The following is a 12,980-nucleotide window of genomic DNA, read 5'->3' on the forward strand; positions in this document are numbered from 1 at the left end:
ACTGGATATAGTACATAGTGCTGTGGATTAGTTGGTATGGTGGTGCTGGATCAAAGTTGAGTTCAATGATTTTAAAGGTCTTTTCCAGTCTTAATTAGTTTGTGATTCTATGAAAACAAGTCATGAGTACTGCTATATTAAACCCCAAAAAATGTGGGAAACCAAATGCAATGGAAATCTGTGTAAATCTATCTTTCTAATGTGTGGGTGGCTGGGTTTCAGGGTAGTGTTTCCATTCACATAAGTGCCACATTGGCACCTTTTAGTAAAAGGAAAGGCTACAAATTAAATTGTGTAGCTTTTTAAGGTTGGATGGAAATGTTCAACGACTGTCTGATTTTTGCTTCCCTTAGCAAAAGCTTTTGAAAAATATTACCGGCAAAACAACAACAAAAAGTTATTCAGAAGATAACGTAGTGTGTAATGCAGAAAGAATTGTCCTAATGTAGAAAGAAAGACTAGGCAGTGTTTAAGGAAGATGAGGTCAACAAGAGTTGATTGAAGGAGGAAAAGGGTTAATATAGAACATTTTACAAGAAGAAGGGAAGAAAGTGAAAGAAATTCAAGCAAATAGAATGAGATGAAGAAACTTCATTAATTCTGGCCAATGCAAGTGAAAAAATAAGATATTTGTAAAGAAGAGCAACAACTGCCCTGTTTGCATTGAGGCTTTCTTATGACTTTCTCATGTTTCCGTAAGTGGAACTTTTTAAAAGGCTGAAGCTTGGGTGACATTTCAAAAGCATGAGACTTGCAGTCAGATAGAAATTCACAGAATCACAGAATCCCTAAGTTGGACGACACCTTCAAGATCATCAAGTCCAACCCAGCCCTAACACCTCAACTGCACCATGGCACTGAGTGCCACATCCAATCTTTTTTTAAACACATCAAGGGATAGTGACTCCACCACCTCCCCAGGCAGACAATTCCAGCACTTTATCACTTTTTCCATTAAAAACTTCTTCTTAATATCCAACCTATATTTCCCTTGGCACAGCTTAAGACTGTGTCCTCTTGTTTGGTCAGTTGCTGCCTGGAGAAAGACACCAACTCCCACCTGGCTAAGCCACCTTTCAGGGAGTTGTAGAGAATGATAATCAGACACCTCTGAGTCTCCTTTTCTCCAGGCTAAACACCCCCATCTCCCTCAGTTGTTCCTCACAGGGTTTGTGTTCCCAGCCCCTCACCAGCCTCGTTGCCTCCTCTGGATGCGCTCGAGCTTCTCAATGTCCTTCCCAAACTGAGGGATCCAGAACTGGACAAAGCACTCAAGGTGTGGCCTCACCAGTGCCATGTACAGGGGAAGGGTGACTTCCCTGCTCTTACTGGCCACACTGTTCCTGACACACACCAGAATGCCCTTGGCTTTCTTGGCCACCAGAGCACTGCTGGCTCATGTTCAGCCAGCTGTGGACCAGCACCCCGAGGTCCCTTTCTGCCTGAGCACTGTCTAGCCACACTGTCCCCAGCCTATACCATTGCAGGGGGTTATTGTGGCCAAAGTGCAGGACTCGGCACTTGGACTTATTAAACTTCATCTTATTGGACTCTGCCCATCCATCCAACCATTCCAGGTGTCTCAGCAGAGCCCTCCTTCCTTTGAACAGATCAACACACTCTTCCAGCTTAGTGTCATCTGCAAATTTACTAATAAAACATTCAATCCCCTCATCCATGTCATCAATAAAGATGTTAAACAGAACTGGTCTCAGCACAGACCCCTGAGGGACACCACTGCTGACTGGCCCCAGCTGGATGCAGCACCACTCACCACCACTCTCAGGGCTCGGCCATCCAGCCAGTTCCTAACCCAGCAAAGAGTGCTCCTGTCCAAGCCATGGGCTGCCAGCTTCTCCAGGAGTGTGCTGTGGGAAACAGTGTCAAAGGCCTTGCAGAAGTCCAAATAGACAACATCCACAGCCTTTCCAGCATTCACCAGGCAGGTCACCGGGTCATAAAAGGTTGGTGAAACATGACCTACCCCTCCTAAACCAGGCTGGCTGGATCTGGCCATCCTGTTAGTGCTGTGTGATGACACTCAATATAAACTGTTTCATGACCTTACTGGGTACTGAGGTCAGGCTAACCAGACTATAATTACCCGAATCCCCCTTTCCACCCTTTTTTTGAATGGGTGTCACATTTTCCAGCTTCTTGTCACCTGGAACGTCCCAGTGAGCCAGGACTGTCAGTAAATGATGGAGAGCGGCTTCTCAAGCTCATCTGCCAGCTCCCTCATCACCCTGGGATGGATCTTATCTGGGCCCATGGATTTATGAATACCCAAGCAGCTCAGCATTTCTCTGACTGCCTCCTCCTGGACAAAAGGGACCATTCTGCTCCCTGAAACCCTCTGCCAACCCAGGAGGACAGCTGTCCTGAGTACAAGCTATCTTCCCACTAAAGACTGAGGCAAAGAAGGTGTTAAGCACTTCCACTTTCTCCTCGTCTGCAGTTGCTAAAGTCCCTCCCTCATCAAACAGAAATGAAAAGTTGCTCTTACCCTTCTTTTTACCATTAATGTATTTATAAAAACATATTTTATTAACCTCTACAAAAGTTGCCTAACTAAGTTCGAACTGAGCTTTGACCTCTCTAATTTTTTTCCTGCACGCCCTAGAAGCCCCCTTGAATACTTTCTGAAGACCTGGCCCTCCTTCGAAGGATAATATATCCCCTTTTTGTTACTAAGTTGCCCATTCAGGCTGGACATTTTCCTCATCTACTCATCTTTCAGCACACAGGGACAGTACATCATAATTGTCCTGTGTGATGTTAGGGAAGAAATTTCACTGTAGAAGCTCATGTAAAATACAATCAAATGTTATGAAGTGCTGTAAGATTGTTAGAATGAGGATGGAATAAGAGTGCAATATCATTTATTATGTTTTTCTGTTTCATGGAGGCTGTGAAGGACTGTTTAATACTTTTAAGTCTTACTTTTAAAAGAGTTCATTTATTGATCTCATAATGTAGAAACAAAAGTAGGTGAGACGAATTATCAGTAGACTTGGTGACATGGAAGAATTATCACATTTTAAAGTGTAAACATAGGATAATTAAAGATAGCACAAGTTTTATCAGACATTAAATTTATTGTTTGGAAATCACCAATTACATTCTTGCCCATAAAAGGAAAAACTTGGAAGTCAAAAATATTGTATTGAATGGCACATATTCCCAAAGAATGGAGGACCACATTTTTCTCATATTTATGTTACAGTAATTTAAGCAATAGTTAAGACAAAAATAAATCATAGTTTGAACTTAGGTTCACAAAGCCAGGATTTACTGTCCTGTTCATCCTTTCCTCCTCTCACAGCCACAAGCAACTCAGGAATTTTGGGGACTGGCAACTGATTTACAGTTTTTGAAGATCCCTATCCTAAGAAGAGATTTCTTATCTAATTCCATAAGAATAGAGAGGTTACATCTATACCAGCTTTGACTGAAATAAGTCCGTGCAAAATTGACTTTATTTCCAATTTGCTTTCCCCAATCCTTTAAAATCAGTAGTTAATAACATGAAGTAAAAAATTTCTTTTTAAAATATATGTTCACTTTGCACCTGGAAAGCCATAATATATCATACATGTGTGACTGCTGCATTTTTGGTGTCCCTTTGTCCTATCACTGACCTCATAAATATGTATTCGTATCTATTCAGTACTAAGCACTTGTGATTGAAATTAGTATTAGTGCATATGTAGAATTGATTAAACAAGTGAAAAAATTAGAGATGTTTGTTATAAAGAAAATAACATTAAAATGACTTGAGTTCTAAGGCAGAAGTATTCAGGGGCTTGGGATAAAAACCCACACCTTGTAGGTATTTTTAGAATCATGTTAATTTTGCAGCTAGCTATTTTTCCCCACATATATATTAATGTTTTAAATTTAACAAGTAAACATTCTGATTATAAATATATAATGATCTATACCTCTTCAAGATTTCAGAATTTCATTTTTTGCTGTATATATTAAAGAATTTGTGATCTTGAAAGGCTGCTAGAAGGGCACATACCTAGTCAAGACATTACAGCAGGTTAGCATCAAACCTGTAGAAGACAGAGCTGAAAATATAACATGCCAAAAATCCCTGTAATCCAAATTTCCTTAAATATACATGTATAAAATATATTTTTGTGCTAATTTGATTAACATGAAGGAAAATCCCCTTTTTCCTGTAATATGCAGTTATCTGAAAAGGAAGAAAATCAAAATAGATCTTGTTTTCACCTTACAGACTTTAACTGCTGTGAAACATAGGGATTAATATCATTAAAGGCTTTTACCTCAGTTAATTAATCATGTAATTTGTTGAAATAAAAGGACATCCCATTATTCCATACAGTCAAGCTTACTTATTTGCTCACTTCTGCTAGTTAGGAAGCAAAGGAAAAGATAGGAGGTATATCCATGGCAAGAGAAGATGGAAAAATCCTGCTGCAGACTTTCACCTAGTAGTGGCATGGCTCACTACAAAATAACCAACTAATTAACCTGACTTTTTTGCAAATCAATCCCAATTCATCAGAACCATTTTTTCCTAGCTTTAAATAAATGCAAACTCATTTGATAAGTTAACTGTGACCTGTAGGCTGTTTGCAATTACTTTGTTATGGCTTTTGGCTAAACATTTTTCATGCTGTGTTTACTCATTGAAGTTTACACTTGCTATGCCTGGATCACTCAGGCTGCTTAGAACTGGAAGTAGAAGTAAGAAACATTTTCTGAAATTCTTGTGATCAGGGCTAAAATTTCACCTAACTTCAGATGCAAAATCACATTTAAAAATGCATCCTTAATCATTTTAATATAGAAGTGCATCAAATACAAGGACTCCATAAATATAAAGCATATAAAATCATCTGTGCATCTAAAAGAGGTTTGCTATTTCATTTCCACTTAGCCTATAATCCCTTATCAGTAATATAACTATACACATGCTATGTAATATATATAGCTATATAGAGTTGTGACCCTGTTCAGGGCTTTCTTCATCTGCTCAGCTGCTGCCAGCTAATGGACTGTAGCAATCTTCTTTAGCAAAGTGTTTGGAACTAACCCTCCCACCAAGTCATTTTCTCTCCCACCCTAATACTAAATATTGCATGACAGCTCAGTTATGAGTGCTACTTAGGGCCTGTCACAACTGAATGGTATACATCACAGAAGTCTTCTTCTGAACCAGGACACCGGCGCTGAAGGTTATAAACACAAAAAGGCAGCTCACTTTCATCTGTCCTTTCAAAATAATATGGAACATAAATTGAGTGAATGTACGAGGGAAGAGTGACACCATTGAGCTGATACATCTACTCCACATTTTTGGTATTTTTAACCTGCCTCTGTGAAGATGAAAGTTACTAACCATTGTGTCATTGGATCTATGCTTACAGAATCAGAGATGATCAGCTAGGAAAGCAGAATTTAGAAAGAATTTGATGGGAAGTTGAAAGTGATGCTGTTTCCTCTTAAGGATTCTTTATTTCTTAAGGTTTCATTTGTTTTAAACTAAATGTCTCTCTTATTGTAAATAAAATATCCGTGTGATGTTTGACTAGACTTACTTATAGGTAGCTGCAGCATTAAAAGCATTATTAAGAAGAATTCACTGCTGCTTGGTACATATTTAACATAGGGCACCCTTCAGGTGTTTCCCTTTCATTTTTATTGGATTTTAAGGTATAAACTTGAAATCAGTTTACCCCTATTATTTGTGTGTTAGTCCCTCTAAAAAAATTGCAACTCTTGAAACAGGCCACAGAAAGGAATTTTTTAATACACTGTTGAGAGGCAAGAGGTTGGAAGAAAGTATCTACAAACATAAATCAATTCATTGATCTGAGATAAAAAAATCTTTTTAAGATCAGTTTAAAATCAGTGGGGTTGCTGCTCCTATGCCTTGTGCTGTCTGGGGTCTCTGAGGCTGGTACTGCCTGGATGCTGCAGAAGTGCTGGGTGCCATAAGGAGCTTGGGGGAGGCAAGAGCCAGCCCTCACGGACCATTTTGTGACCAGAGGACCAGCTCAAAACTCCCAGTGGGACCTTTTTCTGGGTTTTGCGACCTTTCCAAGGACCTCACCCTTTCTTTTGGATGAGATGTCAAACATGGTCTTTTTAGAGCCAAGGTTTCTGCTTGGGGCTCATGCTGCTCTGTGGCTGTTCAGCACAGGACACAGTTTCCTGGCATGCCCTTAGGAGAATACGAGAGAGGCTGTTCTAAACCCACACTCCAACTCCTTCCCATGGCAGCTGGATGGAAAATGGAAGATTGAAGTGGAAGATGAGGCTGGCTAATTTATCCCCACAGAGGCAGGTGGCGTGGAGCCTGCAGGGAAGATGGGTGTAGGGAAGGAAAATGGGAGAGAACTACTTTCAGGAAGCAGAGTCATCATCTGGGCCCACAGGGCAATGGCCACGAAGTGCAGATGTGGAAGCATGAGCCAGCCAAGGCTTGAAGCTTGGTGCCAGGTGATCTGGGGCTGCTTGGATGTCCACAAGAAGCAGAACCCTTGATCCTATCTGCAGCCCTGCTCTACCACCTTCCCAGGAATTCACCAGCACATTGTTTGCTGCAGTTTCCTTCTTGCCTTTGAAGACTGGAGTGATTTTGGGGCTTTTTTCAGACCTCAGGACCTTTCCTAAGACATCATGATGCTTTACTTTCATAGAAAATTTTATTTTCACTTCTATATTAAAGAAGTGAAACAGCATAAGCTGGATGCAATAATAACATTTTTACCAGTTGGGCTCAGGTGTTTTTAGTTACTCAATGTGCATTCCCTTACCTAGTTCAATGCAGATGCTGTCTCAAGGGAGGCAGGTGCTGCCAGCAGCCAGCTCTTGAGGCAGACCACGGCTGCAGTCATTCAGCTGAAAGTACTTGCTTGTGCAGCAGCTCTGACAGGCAGCATCAGCTGGGGAGAGTCCATGCTCAAATCAAATCCTTCTGATAATTTCCATCTGACGATACAGAGAGATTTGTTGGCTAGAAATACACCTTTAAAAGCATCGCAGCAGCGATTCTAATGGATTTGTCAGAGAGAGTTCTACAGAGAGGTTAAAACTGGCTGTCATTCCACAGCATTAGCAAAAGGAATGAAATGCTTTGGTAGGATGATACAATTTTGTTTAGAAATAACAGTGAGATGTTGCCTAGAAAAAATGTATACCTACAGCATTCAACTGGTTTTCATACCTATCAAACTTTTGTAATATTTAAATTTAAGGAGAGTAACTATTATTAGGTGACATATCATTATTTTTTTTTCTGTCATTTCTGCATTATACTACTTATTTACACTCAGCAAAATAAAGGTATACCTGGAGAAGGAGTGACCAGGGCATTTAACTTACCAGACACAGTATAACATGAAATTTTTGTGGAAATTTCAAAGAATTTAAGCTAATAAAAATGTTTTAAACCTTTAAACAGAACCAAAATTAATAGTTTTTTCAAGTTTTGAATAGGTTTATGCTTTTTCTTCATACATACCAAAGATGGGTATGTATGAAGAAACGATGTCTTCTTCAGAAACATATTCTCCTGTTAGGTTTTAATAAAAGAGCCTAAAAGTCTATGCAATAGAACAGAAAATAATAATCCTTCCACCAGGGGCATTCTGAATTATGCTGTGTGACAACTTTTCCAGCTGGGACTCCAGGTGGCTATAAGTATGCCATAGCAGTAATAAAGCAGACTGCATTTACCCACACAAGCTCTGATCTGGAGTACACATTTAAAGCTCAAATTTTTAAACATATATTTAAATGCTATATTGGCCTGCTGTTGGTAAGCGCACATGTATCTTCTTTTTCACACAAGAAAAGCTACACTAATCTCTACAGAGAGCACTCACTTGAATTAGTTAAGCTTAAATGTAAAGAACAGGTACAGTTATTCTCTAACAAGCAATTCATCAATTAAAGACGGTTTTATACAAAAGACAAACCAAATGAAAAATGTTCTAATAAGGAAAGCATGTTTTCCTTTATCAATTACTTTGAAATATCAGTTTCTACCCTATATCCCACAAAATTTCACTAAGATAAAAACTCTATTTTCTTTTTTTTTTTGTTGCAAAATTCATGATAGCTACCTCTCTAACTTCATTGTAATTTTCATTAAGGAGAAGTATGATTTTCTGAAATAATAGCTGTCGTCTCTCTAAAACCATGGACAAAAAAGATGAATAGGAAATCTATTTCTAAACAAAGCTTGAGTAATTTTATTTTCTAAGCAGTTGCATAAAAGCTAAAATAAACCATTCCTTCTAATACAAAAATTTATCACAAATCACATCCTCTGATTACAAGAAAAAAAATTAGAAAAAAACCAGGCCATAATTTCTTTTAATATTTTGTTCCATCTGGATGATATAAACTTCTGTATGAAATCAGAAGGAGTCCTAATGTGGATATAAAGTATTATGAGGAGAAAAGCCTAAAATATAAAATAATCATTTATTTTATGTAACACACTGCAGTATAAGAATATGCCACATCTGTGTAGTGCTGTATTAAGTTTTATTCTAATGTGATGATTGTCATAAATATTGGTACTCTGCAGAGATCACTGAAGTATAGAAACTGTGGTAATAGGTTCCATTATGATATTACTGTATCTCTTCTTAAAGTATTTATCTTGATTTTTCTTTAAAGCAGTTATTTCTCCTTAGTAAAGATCTTTGTAAGCTCAGCACTATCATATGGCAGAAGATTAATGGATGTTACAATGCACAATTTACTTCATTAAATCCTTAGTTAAATTCTCCAGACATTTTGCTAGTGCTAAAATATTTTGAACATATTTATTTCATCCAAAGACAAGAAAGTGAGTCAAACTCATCCTAAATTTTTCAGTCTAGTGTTCTACAGCTCAATTTCATTCACAATATGCTGCTAGAAGCCAAGTCAGCTTTACTCCTCTCTCGCTATTTTCTTTTGTTTTTGTTTCGGTAGGTTAGTTACACAATCTCTCACAGCTTGATAAAACAATTTGCACTGCATAGAACAACTAACAGAAGTTGTGTCACATAAATCAACAGAAATGAAAATTGTAAGCAAATATTAAGATAAAACAGACAAAGCACAGTCAAAAAAATTAGGTTCTTCAGAAATTAATTTCTCAAAATAAGGAGCTAATAAAATTCTTACTCATATCTCACTTGTTCCTCCAAAATAAAAATAATGCTAAGATGTGGAGAGTTCTGCTCCTCTACTGAAATTAAATTTTGTTACTCAACTGTACTGCTCAGTGACAAGTTAAGAATAAACACTATGCTGAAGTCTTTCCATAAGTCTGCATTTGCAAGGCATTGTTCGCATACTTCTCATTTCCTCTTCCTATTTTACAAACTTGCAGACTCTTTCAGTGTCCTCATAGCCTATTTTCCTGCACTGGGACTGATAAAGCCAATTCTGTTTCTGTTCCTAATTCTGTCTTAGTAGAATAAAAGAAATGAGGGTTCTTGGGGTCTTTCAATATTTCACCAAAGGGTCCTTTTTTTAGAAACACTCTAAAGAACACTTAATTTCAGATAAAGTAATACTTGCTTACAGTAAATAGATTAAAATATTAACCAAATTAGCAATTATTAAAAGAATGAACAAATAGGACAAATATAAGAAATGTAAATCTTATGTATGAGGGGACACTCCATTTTTAGTGAGAGGGCTGCATCTGAGGAAAGACTTTAACCTTCTTAGTTCTTAGTGATTTTGAACACACCAAACTAAAGGCTGCTGCCTCAGAAAGCCAGACCTTATCAGGCTGTTTCAAAGACAGAATCTTCAAGCCCTTTATCATTTTCCAAAATTCTGATTTTTCAGTTGAATTTTCATTTAGTTACATTAGATTAGGAAATAGCGATGAAATTAGGAGAAAATTCTCAAGTCACTGAAATAACACATCTGCAGTGATATAACAAAATGCAAACACTCCCACGTTTGTCTACAATTATAGGAAAATACCTGCCTTAAGAGACACACAAAGTGGTGTCACTGTGTCTTTGCTTGAGGCTGCACAGACACAGCACATAGCCCAGGTGTAGATTTACTAGGAAGGCTAGGTGTGACTTTTATTTCCCAGATATCAGAGCTACACGCTAGATATAAAAAAAAAAAAAAAAAAAATAAAGCTACGCTGCTGTGCAGAGTAAAAATTGTTAGTCAAAAATTGTTTGTCTCCTAACAAAATTCATCCTGCAAATCCAACCCCTCATTTGACTTAAAATAGCGACATAACCCTATTTTCACTTGTGTCACAGCTTAAGTCTCTTGTGATGCAGCTGTACCAGCCTGCTACAAGCTGCTGCAAGAATCTCTGACATGGAAGTACACTGTCAAAAAGATATGCCATTAATTTCAATTTCCAGATTATTTTGGATTATATGAAACTTTAAAAAATACTTTAAGCATGCTGCAGCGGATATAAACTGGAAGAACTACAAATTGCAGTCACTGTATTAAACCTTCATTTATCTATCACACAAGCAAATCCACAATTCTGTATTTGTATAAAGTTCTATTTATTGTTATAGCTAACTCTTCTAATTATAGTGACAGCTCTGCTGGTGTTCAATTCACATTAAAATTAACAGTGAGAAAATAAAGCTCACCAAATAAAAGTTAGTGAGTAAATACCATCAAACAGAAACGTGCACACCCATATTAGTGAAACTACAATTAAGACCAAACTGGATTACAAAATTTTGTTCTGCAGACTAAGTCACTGAAAGGAACCTGTGATTAAAGGCATACAGTGACTGCCAGAATCCTTTTGGAGCCTCTGTGTTTAGCACACTGAATTATTTTTTTGTTTTCTCTCCTTTTATTTCTATGCCTATTATTGAATCTCTGACAGCTAGGCTGTTTTTTTTTTCTCTTCCATTGGCTGCACTTGGTGCATGTCAAGTAGGGGCAAAAATGGAGATTTGCCTTTACAAGAGGGACTTTGACACACTGATGTAAGGCCAGCAAAGGCTGACAAACATAATTAGTGCATATGCACAACCCTATGACATGGTAGGAGAGGGCAAAAGAACTGGAGGTGTTCAGATTCAAGAGGAGGAGATTGTGGAAGCATCTCTTGTTATCTGCATCTACTGAAGAGAAAGGCAGAGATGCACCTCCAGGAAGTGATGAAACTCTCTCACTAATAATTTTAATGTTATTTAAATACCAACAGAGCTGTGATTTTAGGATAGCTCTTAGCTGTTGTAAATACTAAAACTTTAGACAAATAATCACAATTCTAGATCTACTTGTGCGATAGACAGCTACAGATTGAATAGGGAAACTGTATTTTTGTGGTTGTTTCAGCTTGGCCCTCTGTAACAGGGCAAATGACAACAGACACCAGTTTCAACAAGGAAAATTCTTAGAAAGAAAGAAATAATATAAAGAAATGTATGGAGTCAGGATGGTCAGAAACTGAAACAGCTGCCCAGAAAGAGGGTGCAAGAGCAAACTTGACTAGACTGTACTCTAAGACTTTCCTTGATGGAAGTGCCATGATGTGACAGGGACTGGTTTCCATACCTTCCAGGAGTCTTTCCCAACTTTAGTTGTCTAAAATTCTAAAAACTTACATTAATCTCCAAGTAGTGTATATATTGCAAAAATAAAATAAAATTAAATTAAAAGTAATTAAGAATTTCTGAATGTGAGATACAGATCTCTGGGAAAATAATTCTATGGGTAGTTGGAAACAAATCTCAGAAGCATCTACTTATATTGAGAAAAGGACTGAATTACTCTCTCAAAGACCTTAAAAAAGGGCTTTAACTAAGATTTTTTTAAAATTTGTTCAGAAAATTTTGCCATGATTTTGTCCAGAGAAGCTTAACAAATTAACATCTAGCATGTATACATTTTTTGTAGTTCAAATTTCTTCATATGGGCTCCATATGTTTTCTTAGGGCTGACTCTTTGTACATGTGAAAAGACAAAATAAAAATATTTATTACCAATAATAAATAAATAAATAAATATTTTTTTCTTTTTTACTTTTTCTTCAAACTATTTCTAGCATACTTAAAAAAAAAAACCCATCCCCTTTGATAGTTATATATATAATTCTCTATCCCAATCTTTTGTCCTCCCACTTCCTAACAGTAGAATTCAGTAATTCCATCTCAATGAATTCACTGATTGCATCTTGAAGAAGTTTAAAACACCAAACTCTTCCTGCCTCAAAAAATTCCTTATTCCTTTCTTTGGGGAATTTCTTCTCTTCCTTTTTTTTTTTTTTTTTTTTTTTTCTTTTCCTTACCAGAAGAGTATTGAAAAAGCATTTGGAATCGTTTTGTCTACATATTTGAGAAACCATGTATTTATAGTTTCATCTGTGCTTGTAGTTGCTAAAATGTTTTCTGTTTTCATTTCCTATTGTTGGCCTTCAAAGCGTGTTACACAAGAAAGAAACAGGAAGTGCACTAAGTTAAAAAGGTGTCCATGAATTTATTTAGTTTTTTTGTTCATCAAATAATGTTTCAGACACTTCTGAGAGGCATCTGAGTTTATTGATTTACCTTTGACAAAGAGCTCTAAGCATCCTGTCTTTTTCTCTAGTTTCTGAACAAACTGGAAAGTAATCTTGCCAGGTATTATATGTAAGATCCCAATAGATTTATTTTCCATGAACTCTCCTAGTCTCCTTTACAATTTGGCATCTAGAATGGTAATCTCTTACCCTAGTAACTATTTAACTTTTTTTATTTTTTTTTTTTTTTTTTAACCTTAAATCTTCTCCTAGGACTTAAATTATTAACATGAACAAATTCCATCAGGAGGTTTTGAGATCTCATGCAATTTGGACAGTGCAATAAAATCACACTAAGTCTAGTTTGGCAAGGACGAAACAAAATTGTTGTGTGATGGCATTAGACTCAAATATTTGACGTCCTTTATCCAAATTTAACTGCAAACATCTAGATATGGTTGGCCTAAACATTTATTCCCTGATTGCA

The sequence above is a fragment of the Haemorhous mexicanus genome, chromosome 1, assembly GCF_027477595.1.
Source record: "Haemorhous mexicanus isolate bHaeMex1 chromosome 1, bHaeMex1.pri, whole genome shotgun sequence".
In the NCBI taxonomy this organism is placed as follows: domain Eukaryota; kingdom Metazoa; phylum Chordata; class Aves; order Passeriformes; family Fringillidae; genus Haemorhous; species Haemorhous mexicanus.